Here is a 17,430-nt window from a genome sequence, read left to right on the forward strand (position 1 = left end):
CTTACCTCTTGGCAGGTCCCCGGACTCTCACACGGTACGTGGACATTCGCGCGCTGGAGATCATCGCCATCGGTGTCTCATGTGTGCCGTCGTGTTTAGTGTTCAGTGTTCACTCCATCATTCACCTGTGCCATCGACATCTTCAGTGTTTGTGCGTCGTGTCAACAATTTGTAGTGTGTATTACCATCGAGTGTGTATGGCTCCGTGTTTGTCTTTATGTGTCTACTGTTTTATTACCCACCGTTATGTGTATTCTTTCTGTTGTTTATTTGTCTATTCTATGGCTGATGAGCGGCGTCACATGCTGCTGACAGCCTGCCTGTTTGTACGGGTTTAAAAATAACAATAAACAAAAAAAGTAGCCATAAAATGAACAAATGTCCTGTCACGTATAACATTAAACTGCTTCCATAGTATTTGGTATAAATTACCATATTTGGTTTACCACGTACTATGTCAAAACTAGTGATGGGCTACACTGCGATTTTCCGTTATCAGTGATTTCTGTGACTACTACTTTTCAGTATCTGTTATTCTTAACTGTGATTTGTCGCAGTTAAGGAACCCAGGTCGTGTATCCCTCCACAATCTACCACTGCTATTTCTGCGATTTCTGCCACTTCCGTGATTTCTGCTACTTCTGCGATTTCTGTGACTCCTGTGATTTCTGCGACTTACCACTGTATGAAAAAGTTACATCTGTCCACACAGAAAATTGCAGCTAAACATACCTGTCATTAGTAAGTATGTTTTACGTTTGAAACTTCCTGGCAGATTAAAACTGTGTGCCCGACCGAGACTCGAACTCGGGACCTTGCCTTTCGCGGGCAAATGCTCTACAACTGAGCTACCGAAGCACGACTCACGCCCGGTACTCACAGCTTCACTTCTGCCAGTACCTCGTCTCCTACCTTCCAAACTTTACAGAAGCTCTTCTGCGAACCCTGCAGAACTAGCACTCCTGAAAGAAAGGATACTGCGGAGACATGGCTTAGCCACAGCCTGGGGGATGTTTCCAGAATGAGATTTTCACTCTGCAGCGGAGTGTGCGCTGATGTGAAACTTCCTGGCAGATTAAAACTGTGTGCCCGACCGAGACTCGAACTCGGGACCTCTCATTCCGGAAACATCCCCCAGGCTGTGGCTAAGCCATGTCTCCGCAGTATCCTTTCTTTCAGGAGTGCTAGTTCTGCAAGGTTCGCAGAAGAGCTTCTGTAAAGTTTGGAAGGTAGGAGACGAGGTACTGGCAGAAGTGAAGCTGTGAGTACCAGGCGTGAGTCGTGCTTCGGTAGCTCAGTTGGTAGAGTACTTGCCCGCGAAAGGCAAAGGTCCCGAGTTCGAGTCTCGGTCGGGCACACAGTTTTAATCTGCCAGGAAGTTTCACATCAGCGCACACTCCGCTGCAGAGTGAAAATCTCATTCTGGAAACATCCCCCAGGCTGTGGCTAAGCCATGTCTCCGCAGTATCCTTTCTTTCAGGAGTGCTAGTTCTGCAAGGTTCGCAGAAGAGCTTCTGTAAAGTTTGGAAGGTAGGAGACGAGGTACTGGCAGAAGTGAAGCTGTGAGTACCGGGCGTGAGTCGTGCTTCGGTAGCTCAGTTGGTAGAGCACTTGCCCGCGAAAGGCAAAGGTCCCGAGTTCGAGTCTCGGTCGGGCACACAGTTTTAATCTGCCAGGAAGTTTCACATCAGCGCACACTCCGCTGCAGAGTGAAAATCTCATTCTGGATGTTTTACGTTTGTTCTTCTGTTGACTTTAATTTTGTATTAAAGAAACAACTGTGAAAATATTAATAGTGTATTTAATATGTAAGTAGCCATACAGTACCGTAATATTTCGTGTTTAGAAAATGAATTCTAACATATTGTTATGTTCACAGGAACCCGAACTACATTGCAGTCACTCAGTAAAGTGGTAACTCAAAATATCATTCTCAACAGATCTGGAGAAATTGCCACTCCGTCTTTAGACTGTTTTGTCAGACGAGAGGTTAGTTTCTAAGTGTTTCGATGAACTTAATTACTTAAGTGAGATCATTCTTGCAAATGTGCACTGTACCCCATTGAGTGGCTTTCATTATAGCAAATGTTAGCAATCTACTCTGTAAATTACATTACTTGTAATTATGACAGCAAAAATGTTTAATATTTCTTGTGATTTTGCAGACGCAGTTCCGACTCTGATTAGTGGTTGCTGTACGAATCTACCCACATCAAGGCTCTTGAGAGAGAATCGTGAAGATTCAAGACAGCTCTTAGAGGATTTGCAGTTCAAAAGTGGCATAATTATGAAATAAGTGTTCAGAATGAGTGATTACACTATGTTTTATTGAAGTTGTTATGCGATTTTAAAGGAATGATAAATGTTAAATACAGTGAGTGAATAATGAAAATCTCATTTTCCACATGTTAAGCCATCCTACACCCGTAAATTTCCCGCCACTTATTTATTGGTAAACACTTGTTGGAAAGTGACATGCCGCCCCCTCCCCCCTTCCTTTCTGCACAATCTTGGTGTGACACTGACCTGTAACATATCCCAAAGTCTAGAATATGCATTTTGAGGCTGTTGATATGAACGGGGGAAGTACAGATCTTCCAGTTAAATCAGGAATAGTTTAAGTGCATTACATGAAAGTAACACAGGAAAAGCTTACTTATGTAGGTGGTAGTAGTGTCAGCAAAAGGTCCTGTGTCTGAAGTTGCCATGTAGAACACCAGGTGTAAAACTTTTCTCCAGAGTCTTGAACTGCATCGAAACAAAACTGAGGCATTCATATGACTCAATACTACTGTTTTCATTTCATTACACTTATACAGATGTCTGAACTCTGCTGTGTTAACATTGCAAAGTCCTGTAAGCAGGTGGAGTATTAACCAATAATATTGGAAGCAGAATCAAACACATTTTTAGGTTACTTGATATTTTCAGGAGAAAAAGGCAATGTTGCGTCTTATTAATATAATACAAACAGAGTCACAGCTGTGTTTGACGAACCATAACTGGTGCTGAATGTGCATGTCGTCAGATATAATGAAGGGCTTATTTCAATAGTGATACAAGTTGATTACCTCCACTTTTCTGTCTATAAAGCTTCTGAAATTAATGATCCAAACAAACAGAAAGAAAGGGTCATCTCTAGCGAGAATCCATATGCTTGAATATTTCTGGTATCTCAACTGCAGATTTTTCAGCGCTCATTTAACTTTAGGACTCTGTATCCCAAAATCAACAAAAATGGACTTGTGCCACTATTGAAATAAGCCCATCACTTGCACTCACAGAACAAGGCTCTCATAACGAAGTACGTACGTCGGTCAGCAGATGGCACTAGGAAAAGAATGTTAACACTTTCGCTGCGGCATCGGTGCTGGCGCGCGACTCTCCATTGCGGCCCGGCAACGTGCGAGTGCGGGCCGGTAACACACTGAGACAGCGGGCACCGCTCGGAGCCGACGCTCGTAAGTACACCTGAGCTACAGGCTGATGTCAAGACCTTGTAGGATCTGTAGGATCATGTTCTATAATGACTTAATGATGACACCTTAGATGCATTACTTCAAATAAGCTTCGACTGTATTGTGGTCATGTTTCAAAGTCTGTTTGTTGTCTGACACCTATAGGGGTCACAGGCGTCATTGAAATGTTCGTGATTTGTTGATAATGTAACAAAAAATACAATTCAAACAAGCAACAAATTCACCGCATTCAGGAAAAGTTTGGATTCCAAAACGCAAATTCTTATGAAGGAAAAAAAGGAAAAAGGAAAATGGATTCATTTGAAATTATATTTACTTCATATGCGCATTTTTAAGATTGACTCTGATAGAGGTCGCCAATTTAGAGGCGGAACTGTCACGGAACAGATTCGAAAGTTGTGCTTCTACGCTATCATCCCTCTGCAGCTTCTGAATGACAATTTCCGAGGCATGCCTCGTCCTCACTACACAGAAAATCACTGTCGTTTAGTACACTAAGTAACTGTTCTTCTTTTTTTTCCTTTATGGTATTTCAGTTCCCCATCGGGACGGGCTGGCAGCAGCATATGCTCTGCTCTTCAGCTGAGAGACATAGAACAAACAATAGAAGACATTTAAAAATAACAAAGGAGAGAATATGGTGAACATAGATATAAAAAAGGGGGAACATCATGGAAGGCAATAGACAAAAACCGGGGTGACTGTAAAATGGAGATAAAAAACTGTTTAAAAGTAGCACACACAAAAAGCCACACACTGTGACAATTAAAAGAACACAAGGCACAGTATGACTGGAGCATAAAAGGTATCGACAGATGGCGTAGCACATAACAAATACTGACGGCGAACCTCAAGGCAGTGCACAATTAAAATCACATCTCTTGACGCACAGGAGAAACAGCACTAAACACAACACTGATGTGGCACACTGACGACGAACAAAACAGAGGATCTGCCAGGTGCAACGAGATGAGGGAGGCTGGAAGAAGGGATGGAGGGGAAGAGATGGGGGAGATGAGCGGGGGGCGCGCTGAAGAGGGCCAGGTAGGAAGGGATGTGGGAAGGAAAGAGGCAAGTATGGGGTGCCGGGTCTCAGGGGAGGGGGGGGGGAGGAGAGAAGAGGAAAAAGGGCTCCATGGGGAGGGGTGGGAACAAGGCCAGGTTATAGGTGGAGGGAAGGATAGATGTCACGGTGAAGATCGTCATCCGGGAGGGGAAGGCGTTGGAAATTGCCCTGATGAAGGAGATGGAGGCTGTGGAGGTGGAGAGAGGGAGGGATACAGTGATAGAGGTGCAGCAATGAGCGGGGGGTGGAGAGGAAGGAGGGAACCAGAGGGTGGGGGGATCAAGCCTGCGGACAATGTAAAGGATGTGGAGATGTTGGAGGAACAGGAGGAGGTGAGGGAAGGGGATCAGCTCATACAGGAGCCGTGTGGGGGAAGGAAGGTGGATACGGAAGGCATGGCGTTCAAGGATTTGGAGGGCATTGTAAAAGCGAGTGGGGGCGGAGATCCAGGCAACGCTGGAATAACAGAGGATAGGATGGATGAGGGATTTGTAGGTGTGGAGGATGGTAGAAGGATGCAATCCCCATGTCCGGCCAGACAGGAGTTTCAGAAGGCGGAGGCGGGAATGGGTTTTCTGCTGGACGGTCTGGAGATAAGGGGTCCAGGTGAGGTGTCGGTCGAGGGTGAGGCCAAGGTATTTCAGGGTGGGGGTGAGCTGGATGGGACAACCATAAAGGGTGAGGTAGATATCATGGAGGCGAAAGGAGCGAGTGGTGCGGCCTATGATGATTGCCTGGGTTTTGAAGGGGTTGAGACGGAGGAACCACTGGTTACACCAAGTGGTGAACTGGTGAAGGTGGGCTTGGTGGGTACGTTGAGACCATTGAAAGGTAGGATAGAGGGACACGAAGGCAGTGTTATCAGCATACTGGAGAAGGTGGACTGGTGGGGGTGGCTTGGGCATATCAGCTGTGTACAAGAGATAAAGGAGAGGGGAGAGGACAGAACCCTGAGGGACGCCAGCCATGGGATAAAATATACGGGAGTTTGTGTTGTGGAGGGTGACATAGGAAGGACGGTGCGAGAGGAAGGAAGCGACCAGACAGACAAAATTGATAGGCAGGGCGTAGGTTTGGAGTTTAAAGAGGAGACCGGGATGCCATACACTGTCATAGGCATTTTGGAGGTCAAGGGAAACAAAAATGGCGGAGCGACGGGGGTTGAGCTGGAGGGAAGAAGGGGGGAAGAGAGGGAAGGGAAGAGACTTAAACTAGGGTGTCGAGGCGGGTGACGGTGAAGTGGGCTTGGTTGTGGGAGTAAGTGGCAATGGTGTTCAGGTGGAAAACGGAGCGAGTGGCAAGGGAGATTTGTTCGAAGGTGTGGGGGCGCTGAAAAGGGTGAATGTTTTGGAGTACAACGGTAACGAACCGGATGATGTCCTCGGCCGTGGAGGGTGGACAGCGGGAATTGTTGGGATGGACAGGGGGATCGACGGGACGAACTGGGACTGTAAGCTCAGGGGTGGCTGGAGGGGGTTTAGCTTTACACTTGTGGGAGTAGGTGGGATGGGGGCCATTGCAGGTATTACAGGAAGGAGGAGCAGCGAGGTTGGGGCAGTTCTTAAGAAAGTGGGTGGCCTTGAAATGGGGACAGGTGGGGGGGTTTTTGCAGTTGGGAGTCAGGTGGTCATTGTACATCAGGCACCGCTGGCAGCGGTAGGATTGGGGAGGGGATTTGGAGGATTCGACAGGGTGGCGACGGTGGTATATCAGGGCACCCTGGGTGAGGAGATGGTCAATGGATGGGGTGGACTCTGAGAATACCCGCATGAGGTAGGTGAGACCAGAGGCATTGTGGATCCGGTGGGCAGAGCGGATTTCCAAGTCTGGGTGGGAGTTCAGTTCTGCCAACACCTCATCCTCTGTGATCACCAGGCTGAGCTTGGTGATCACAGCGGTGTAGGTGGGGGGGCGACGGGGCGGCTGGGGCTGATGCGGAGTGGAAGCAGAAAGGAAGGGTGTCAGAGAGGCGTGGGGGCCAAACATAACTCGTGGGAGTTTCCGCAGGAGGTCTATGTGAAAGGATGGGGATGGGGACTCGATAAGTACTGAGTCCCTGCGGGGAATGAGACGGGAGATGGGAGCACCAGGTAAGTACTTTCGTATCTCCACGGTGAGGGTATGAGTGTCGAGGAACTTAGGATTGGCAGTTGACAGGACAAAGGTGTGGAGGGTGGGAGCCGAGGTATGGGTGGCAGGAGGAGGGGTGGTGTCCATGGAGATGGCAGGAGGAGGAGGAGGTAGTGTCGACTTTTTGTGGGAAGTGGCAGGAGCAGAGTCGGTAATGACGCGCTTTTGGGGTTTTTTGGAGACCGGAGGCTGGGAAGAGGGGAGAGGGACAGGGAGGAGTGGGAGGTGGCAGGTGGCAGATCCCTGTGGCGTAGTGGAGGCGCCGGGAGAAGCAGCCGGTTCAGTGGTGGCGACGGTGGCTCGGCGCGACGCGATGTGTGAGGGAGATGCAGATGACGAAGCGATGGGGTGGGTGAGAGAGGGGAAGCCGACCACCTGAGGGGCGGCAGCAGAGGCGGCAACAGAGGCGTACGTGAGGGCGGGGGTAGTAGTGGGATCTGTTGAGGGTGTGGAGGCTGGAGGAAGGGTGTAGAGGTGTGGGTAGACAGCAGGGAAGGAGATGGGGGGATGGGTAAGTGGGGGAAGGGGAGGGGAGGTGTAAGGAGGGAGGCCAGGGGTGGCAGTCCAGGAAGTGACTGTGGGAGAGGGGGAGGGGGAGGTGACAGTGGAGATGGGAAGACTCATTGCAGACCAATGGCGACGGACAGACGGACGGGCAGCAGGCGGCGGCGGCGGCGGCAGCAGCGGTTATGGCGACGGCGATGGACAGCGAGCAGGCAGGCGGACGGACGAACAGCTACAGCAGCAAGCGGCGGGTGGGCGGGCAGACAGACAGACAGACACAATCTTCGAAGACGGAGATTCCCACCCTGAGAGTACCCCAGGCTTTGCAATCTGACGCTTTCGAAGGAGGGGATCCAACCCTCGAGATGCTGTTCTTCTGTCAATTTAACACTTTTCCTGTTCCTTTTCACATTGGAAGGTCCAGGTGTCGGTTCATTAGCCGCCATTATGAACAATATACGTTCGATAACTGACCATACAAAACAAAAGTTTACACGCTTTGATGCTAGCTTAGACGCTGCAACTAGACTGGGTAATCCAACAGTGAGTGCGGACACTTATAAGCGTCAGCCGCAGCGAAAGTGTTAACTGCTCATTTTAGTTGCTACTTGCTACTTCTTCTTGCGATTTGTCACAGAAATCGCAGTTTGACTCGATAGCAAATAGCGTAGTACAAACTCTGGCCAACAGATGACATTGTTAACTGTGCTTTTTAGTTGCTACTTGCGACTTGTCTCACAAATCGCAATTGAATTCGATAGCGGATCGCAGGGAAGACGCGTAGTACGAACTTTGGCCAACAGATGGCGCTATTAACTGCACTGTTTAGTTGCTACTTGAGACTTCTAGCCGCGACTTGTCAGTGAAATCGCAGCAAGCACTACGAAATTCGGCCAACTGATGGCTCACAGTGTTGAATGTGAAATGCTACTTGCGACAGCTAATTGTGACTGAAATCGCAATTAGATTCTGTAAAGTTTTTATCGTGATATCTGGGACTTCTCAATCACTGTGATATCTAACAGATATGCGATTTCCTGCCCACCACTCGTAAAACAAAACAAATAGTCCTGTCACGGGAAAAGTAGCGTATAATACACATGCTGCCTCTCGTTTATGTTCTGAAACTATTTTGTTAACCAATTATGGTATATAGAAGCAATACAATGTTACCCTCTGTAAGGAATATTGTAGTTTTGACCGTGAAATGCCTAAACGAGGTTGCCTATCGGAATGAAGTTTAGAATTACGTAAATACACAACAAGCGAAAGATACTGTTTTAACTGTCCAAACCGCTCAAATGATAAAGAAAATGGTCGCCATTCTAATTAGACATAGAAATGTGTAACTTCTCTTTTCAAAGAATAAGATATATGCAACTTTATTGGAAAGAGACAGCCTATAATTTTTGGTACGGAAGTGCAATGAACGCAACCACAAGCAAAAACAAAAATCTTATAGTGGGTAAAAGCAGTAGCAGAAAGAGATTCACGTTCTCACAAAGACATAGGACACTGTTACAATCATCAATATTGAATACTTTGTCAAAACTGAATAACTTCATCAACACTCTAAATGCAAGTCACTGTTAAACTGGAAATTGGGCATGGGCCTAGTCTTACTTCATCAGATATTTTCTGCACAGTACAAATTTAAATAAAAATCTCACTTGTATAAATATTCACACTATTTTTTAAAGTCAAAGAAGTAATTGTATTCATAGTAACTTTACCTTCAGTGAGTGGGTGCTCATAAACTGATATTACACTTTTAGAAAACAATGTGCACAGAACTCAACATAAATATGAAGAGTATTTAGAACTTTGTATAATCAAGTAACTTTGTGCATTCAAGCAACTTTCAATTGTGGGGAGGGGGGGGGGGGTGCCTTAATCTTGACCACTGTTGTAAAGCAAAATAACACTCTTTCAGGAACAATCTAAAGAATGCCAACTTACATAAACAGTTATTAATAAATTGACTTACCTTGTATGCATTTTTAATAGATTTTACAGTCAATACATTCACTAGGTATTGCTTTCCAATCCAATCATTAAGATCATTTACTTTAAACTGACTTCAAAATGGATTGTTGTCTATTAGTTACCATCATAGTTCTTTATTTTTGAAATCAGTGATTAAATAAATAATTTTGAAAGTCCGCAAAATTTTAAATTGAACTGTTTCAAACACTGGGAGGCTTTCACAAAGCTACACTTACTACCTTCCTCAATTTTGCTAAATCCACAGCACTTTTAACTACTCTTTCTCACTTAATATCAAACAACATTAATTAAATAGCTGTTATGCTTTGAGACTTTCATTTTTCCACTACAAGGACACTCAGTAATCTAAGTTAAAATGGAGGGAACCTGAAAAGTGCTGTGATAAGGGAAAAAATCAAGGTAGGTACATAAATTCAGGTATGAGTTACCATATATATGAGCACACTGTAAGTGCTGATCCATCACTTTACAAATCTGTAATTCTCCCTCTCCATTGCAGTGACTGCTCAATATTGATGGCGAGTATGTGATAGTAGATGGACTTGCACTTGTAACTGATGTGCTATGTCATATTTTTCTTGGAAAATTTCCTCAGATTTTAAGGTTATTTCCAGTAACAGAGCATAATAATCCCTCAACCCACCCGAGGCTTTAGCATTGTATGGACAACCACAAGAAGCCTCATTCGGTACCAGCACAATGCATTTCTCAATCATTGGCTGCCAATGGTTCGCTTGCTAGTCTCCGACTAACTCCCTGGTCCACCTTTTCATTGACACCAACCACATTTTGCACACGCTGTAAGTTTCCTTTCCAGAGGGGAACCACAACACCTTTTGTACATATAAAAAAATAAGAACCCTAAGTGAGTATCAGCAAATACAGAGTAGGAAACATCCCTTTTAAATAAAACATATCATTTGCACGTATTAGTCAGTTATCAAAATGTTGTTTAAAAATTTCCAGTTATATATTTTTGTTTCCCTTCAAGTGAGGCAAAGAATTTAACCAATAAATATAAAACATTTAATACAATCTAAAAGACATCAAAGTTTTTAACTGAGAAAAGAGTATGCACTTTTATACAGTAGCAAATTAATCATACAATAATTACAGAAACTCAACAATGGAATGTTGAACAAAGCAGAAAGCAAAATGAATCGGCAAAGCCTTTCGCTTTGGCGTTACAACCGACTGGAGCAAATTGAAAGGTTGGTATGGTTGTTTGTCCACTTTGAGCAACTCGCTGATGCGTTTGGTGTTTTGCATCAGGTAATTTTGTCTATACTGTATCCTTTAACTAGAGGCAAATTGAGAACTGTGCCAGCCAGGGCCATGGCAGAAGGGTTTTCATTGCAGCAGTTGAGGGAGCCAGTGATTAGCGAAAGATTGACCACGGGAGTTCGTAAACAGCTCAAGTGTCACTATATTGGGCGGATGCAGCAAAATAGGGAGGAGTTGCTTCAATACGTGGACAGAGTTAAGATGGCCTGTTGGCCTTGTTTGTCGACTAGGCAGAACTGGAGTTAGTTTCAATTGTCCTGAGGGGAATGTGAGTGGTGGGTAAGCCACATTTTGTTTTTCGTGGTCGTCCCTCCACTTGGGAAGACGTTCGTGCCGCCATTGTAGCTATATCTGTATTGCCGTTCTCGGACGATAGACAGTGCGAAGTTAAAGTTCAGTCTGTGGGTACCACTTAGGTCAACTCCAGATTACCAACATCAGCGCCGGCCGGAGTGGCCGAGCGGTTCTAGGCGCTACAGTGTGGAACGGCGCAACCACTACATTCGCAGGTTCGAATCATGAATCCTGCCTCGGGCATGCATGTGTGTGATGTCCTTAGGTTAGTTAGGTTTAAGTAGTTCAAGTTCTAGGGGACTGATGACCTCAGAAGTTAAGTCCAATAGCGCTCAGAGCCATTTGAACCAACATCAACTGAGTCTGCTAAAGGGGAATCGCGGCGTTGTTTTAGGTGCAGTCGAACAGGGCATTTAATTCACAGTTGCGTTCAGCTGCAGACACCCGGAGTCAATAAACACACCCGGCTGTGCAGCGACAGTGTTGTCGAGCCTTTAGACCCTGGTGTGCCCGTGTCGCTGCTCAATCATCACTCCCACTGCCTTATATTTGTTCTCGAGTTGGTGGCGAACCGATTTGTGGCCTTTTGGATTCTGGTAGCTCCTTTTCATTGTTGAGCTTGGAATGGTTTCTTTAATTTGGTCATCTTGCGAGACTTAGGCCAGTCCCCTCTTTGGTGCAGAGATGTCGGTTTGCCAAGGGCCAGGTGTTGCCTCTGCATCGTTGTGTCCGAGGGGATCTCGGTTGGGGATTTCTCGTCGCCCCTGTCTTTGGCCTTGGGTAAGGAGTTGCCAGTCGATTTGATTTTGGGATGTGATATTATTGCTAACACTGGCCTTGTCTTGGATTATTTGGGGTACACCTTTTTCTTTAAGTTTTCATCTGGTCAGAAATTTGGGTTCTGTGAGAGTACTAAAGGTAAGGTGCATCGAGATGTGGGAATGATGGCTGTTAATGGTAAGGTTAGCGAGTTAGATCTCACCCATCTTTCTTCCCAGCAGGCATCTGAACTAGGGGGCTTGCTGGAGAGGTTCCCAGAGCTTCACTGTGATAGACTAAGGGTCACTAATGTTCTTGACTAACATATTCGTCTGTCTGACGATATTCCTGTCACGCAGTCCCCATACATCTCTTACTGCCTAAGATGAAGATACTAAGGGGAAAGATCTGCAAAATGGTTGAGCAGGTAGTTATTAGGTCGTCTACATCCACTTATGCCTCCCTGCATTCCTTGTCCCCAAGGATCAGGGGCGGGACTTTAGGCCTGTTGTTGACTACTGTCGCCTAAATAAGAAGGTTGTACTCGAATCGGTTCCTTTACCTGATCTTCCTAACTCTTTTACTTGGTTTGCCGGGGCTAATTGGTTTACTGTGCTCGACGTGAATCAAGCCTATTATCAGATTCCCTTAGCTGAAGAATGTAATCACGTTACAGTATTTTGTACTGAATTGAGTCTGTTTGAATTTAATAGGGTCCCCTTTGGTTTGGCTACTGGCACAGCCATCGTCACTCGTTTGCTGGATAGTATTCTTGGAGACTTGTAATTAGTCTGTGTTTACAATTACCTGGACGATTTTGTAATGTATAGTTGTTCGTTTTAGGAGCATTTGGAACATATCCAGCAAGTTTTTGCTAGGTTGCAGGGGGCTGGTTTGACTGTTAAACCCAGTAAAGTGACATTAGCCAGGCAGCAGGTATCCTTCTTAGGTCACCTAGTATCAGACAATACGGTCTGGTGAATACGTTGCAACAAACCAGTTAACGTGTTTTTCGATTCAATATGGACTTTTCTGGAGAAGGTCTGTTGATATGGCACTTCATTAGTCAACTAGGGAAAGCACATAAAATTTGGCAAATATAGTTGCAAGACAGATCGTATGCAAATTTTGCCACAGATGAATGAACAGACACTGTATACTTAGTTAGAATACAACAGAAAACTCGATAACTTATCCACATGTTAATTACATAGTTTTATTGCGTAGTTAACACACACAGACCTCCTTCCTGGAGACTTCGTGTGAGACTGCACCCGAACACCCATGGCTGGCCTAAGCTAACTCAATAGTATGTAGTATGAGAATGAAATGTGTAACATGTTCACAGAATGAAAATGCGGCAATGGAAGCATCCAATTCCACCCGTCTGCTTTGACCGATGACGTAAGAGTGTTGTGGTGTGTGACGTGTCTCTCCTCTCTCTGGTTCTCGTAGTGAACGTGTTTTAATTTACGCAGGGAAGTTGAACTTTTGAGGTGTTGTGGTATTGATTTTGTTTTTCGTAGTTGTAGGTGTTGGTTTTTTCGTATCAGTAGTTGTGGTTGACCTATAAGGGAAATGACTGATTTCAATTTTCGTAGTTTTTGCTGTAGGCGTTGGTGTTTTGGTATCATCAGCTGCGGTTGACCTATATAGGTCAATGGAAATGTCCGATTCCCGTAAATTTTTGTACTTTTTTCTTTTGTTCGTCATTTTGTATATTTTGGGATCGTGGTACGTTTATTTTTTACTGTTATATTTAGCTTGTTCCCTCTCTAAAGCCATCAATTTCCCATGGTTGTCCCGTAACTTTGATTGTATTGTTGGAGGGAGATGTTACTGTCTTATTTATACGTATTTTCGTGTTTGTTGCCGTTTGTATGTAGTGACATCATAGGTGCCATATTGGAGACGCTTAAGATTTCCATTTCTGCCGTATTGATGTCGTCATGTGTCAAAGGAGACAGGTGGAATCGGACAATTCCGTAATCCAATGAAAATATGCAAGAAGTTTAACACCAGAAATGAACAAATCTGATTTACAGAAGACGTTATTTACTACAAATAACTAATTACATTTATTTTTAATGCAGCCAAAGCATGTAAATGGAATATGTCTATGTAATTATGATACATCTGTACATAAAAACTAATTACGAACAATTTCACTTACGTTTAGCAGCACCTGAAGGGGGCTGGCGATAATACGCACTTCTTCTAACTGAATAGGTGTAGCCATGGAACCATAGGTTGTTCAGAAGTTGGGCGACATCCTCTTCTGTCTCGCAAAATCCGTGGATGTCATTCTCGCGATCAATACATATCTCTCTCAGCAATAACCACATTAACCTCTCAGACACGTCTACTTCCCAGTCTACAACACAGTCAGTAGGCATAGTCGAAGAAGTGACTGAACCAAAAGTTTGCGACATACTGCTGCGACATAACTCTACACCAGTAACCACACGAATCTCCCGCCACTTTTACGTCTTCTCGATTTTCTCCCACGTCAGCTCGATTTGTAGTCGCCGATCGATATATCGATATACTTTATCATACGTCATTTTGACGTCACTTCCTTAGTTCGTTCTGGTGAAAAGAAGCTCTCTCCACAGAGATACTGTTCTGCGCGTGACTGATGGTGCACGTCTGTTCACTGCTACCGGGATCTCAATAGGCACGATGTAAGGCGCTGTGTCTCACACGGCTACAGCCTGTGGCGGGGTCACGGTTCGACCAACGCTACATAGAGAGAAGGTCTAAGCAAACAGTATGACGGGTATCCTAGTGTAGTCATAACAGAAGGAAGCAACAAGTGTTGTATAAAGTTGTGCTGAGCATAGGAGTACGTGAATGCAGCACAATGTAACTGTTTTAGACGTTATTTATGTGATGCACAGTTCGAATTTGTGATGGTAAAATACTGTACAGATATTGTGTGACTGGGTGTAAAGATACCCAACGGGACTGAAGGCGCAAGTTTTTTCGATTCCAAAGCAAAAGAAATTATTAGAAAAATGGAAACAGGCTATCCCAAGCGAAAATTTAACAATTAGCAAAACAAGAAAGGTAAGTTACACTGTTGGCCATTAAAATATCTACACCATGAAGATGACGTGCTACTGACGCAAAATTTACCCAACAGGAAGAAGATGCTGTGGTATGTAAATGATTAGCTTTTCAGAGCATTCACACAAGGTTGGCGCCGGTGGCGACACCTACAACATGCTGACATGAGGAAAGTTTCCAACATTTTTTCTCATACACAAAGGGCAGTTGACCAGCATTGCCTGGTGAAACGTTGTTGTGTTGCCTCATGTAAGGAACAGAAATGCGTACTATCACGTTTTCGACTTTGATAAAGGTCGGATTGTAGCCTATCGCCATTGCAGTTTATCGAATTGCTTCATTGCTGCTCGCGTTGGTCGATATCCAATGGCTGTTAGCAGTATATGGAATAGGTGGGTTCAGGAGGGTAATGCGGAACGACGTGCTGGATCCCAACGGCCTCGAATCACTAGCAGTCGAGATGACAGGCATCTTATCCGCATGGCTGTAGCGGATCATGCAGCTACGTCTCAATCCCTGAGTCAACAGATGGGGACGTTTGCAAGACAACAACCATCTGCATGAACAGTTCGACGACGTTTGTAGCAGCATGGACTATCAACTCGGAGACCAAGGCTGCGGTTACCCTTGATGCTGCATCACAGACACGAGCGCCTGCGATAGTTTACTCGACGACAAACCTGGATGCACGAATGGCAAAATGTAATTTTTTCAGATGAATCCAGGTTCTGTTTACAGCATCATGATGGTCGCATCTGTGTTTGGCGTCATCATGGCGAACGCATATTGGAAGCATGTAATTGCCATCGCCATACTGGCGTATCACTCGGCGTGATGGTATGGGGTGCCATTGATTACACATCTCGGTCACCTCTTGTTCACATTGACAGCACTTTGAACAGTTGTTACATTTCAAATGTGTTACGACTCGTGGCTTTATCCTTTATTCAATCCCTGCGAAACCCTACATTTCAGCAGGATAATGCACGACCGCATATTGCAGGTCCTGTACGGGCCTTTCCGGATTCAGAAAATGTTCGATGCTGCCCTGGCCAGCACATTCACCAGATCTCTCATCCATTGAATACGTCTGGTTAATGGTGGCTGAGCAACTGGCTCGTCACAATTCGCCAGTCACTACTCTTGATGAACTGTGGTATTGTGTTGAAGCTGCATGAGCAACTGTACCTGTACACGCTGTCCAAGATCTGTTTGACTCAATGCCCAGGTGCATAAGGTCTGTTAGTAGGGCCCGGGGTGGTTGTTCTAGGTACTGATTTCTCAGGATCTATGCACCCAAATTGCGTAAAAATGTAATCACATGTCAGTCCTAGTATAATATATTTGTCCAATGAATACCTGTTTATCATCTGCATTTCTTCTTGATGTAGAAATTTTAATGGCCAGAGGTGTATTTAGAACATTTACGATTATACTTTAGTTGTGAAGTAAACAATGTGACCATAACCTTAAATTTACGCAACCCGTGGCACTTACTTGTTAATCTTTTGAGAGTATATTATTAGTAGTATTATTGGTATACTGCCACTAACATACCTTAAATTCTGTAAGGGGAAATTAAAGTTAAACACCGTTCATAAAGCGTATCCTCTGCAATTTCGAGTTTCTATGTTGTTGCTGAATCCACAGAAGTTACAGGACACTAAACGCCAATTTCTGTTGGGCTATGATCGTAACACTAATATTTACTTATGTGTTTTTATTTCCTGTTCCATTTTAGTTGTTTGCTTTCCATGAATGTGAAGCCTGATATGGAACAAGAGCGAATCAATATGAGCTTCAGCCTTTTCCACATAATGTGTTTAGAGAGAGAGTTTTGTTACTGATTTAGAGAACTGCATTTGCCAACAGAGCTGCTCTCATAAATCTAACAAGGCGTTGTGTTTCAATGTGAGAGAAGGAAAGTTGCTACTCACCATATAGCGGAGATGCTGAGCCGCGATAGGCACGATAAAAAGATTCACACAATCATAGCTTTCAGCCATTAAGGCCTCTGTCAACAGTAGACACACATACACATGCACGCACACACACACACACACACTCACACACACACACACACACACACTCACGCAAGCTCAACTTCTATACACATCTGCAGTCTCACAGAGCTGAAACTACACTACTATTGTGCCTATCGCGGCTCAGTATCGTCGCTGTATGGTGAGCAGCAACTTTCCTTCTCTCGTATTGTTGCATCCCATCCTGGATTTTCCATTGTATGAAGGCATTGTGTTTAGTAGTTTAGATGTTAGGGCCCATTAGCTTTTCAGCAAGTTTATCATAGCTTCATCAACTGAAGTTTATCATAGCTTCATCTATTGAAGTTTATCATAGCTTCATCAACTGAAGTTATACATGTATGCAGCTCTCTGTGATATTAAATAGGTTATTATGGGCACAACTGATATTGGTCTATAGTTACCTTGTATGTCTCTGTCACCGGTTTTGTGTATTGAAAGTGTAAAATAGAGCATTGGCTTTCTAATTTCCATAATTATACATTTTAGAACATAGTTGCAATGCCCATGGTAGTCCTCTGTGCCGGATCTGTTCAACTTGTTTTTTGAGTTGGGAAGATCAGTTGCAGTAATTTTACTCCAAGTGATTATTTTATTACTTTTACTCTGTAATTGCAAAAGGAAGGCCTCCACATCAGATGTATCATCACTTTGTGATATAAGGAAACTTCCAGAGTTCACAAAATATCCATTGAAGGTAAATGGGATAGTAATTTCTTCCTTTCCTATGTTTGATTCCCTTTTTACCACATTCCAGGATGCTTTACATTTATTTCTAGAATTTAAAATGTATTTC

This window comes from Schistocerca piceifrons, chromosome 11 (genome assembly GCF_021461385.2).
Source record: "Schistocerca piceifrons isolate TAMUIC-IGC-003096 chromosome 11, iqSchPice1.1, whole genome shotgun sequence".
NCBI classification, from domain to species: domain Eukaryota; kingdom Metazoa; phylum Arthropoda; class Insecta; order Orthoptera; family Acrididae; genus Schistocerca; species Schistocerca piceifrons.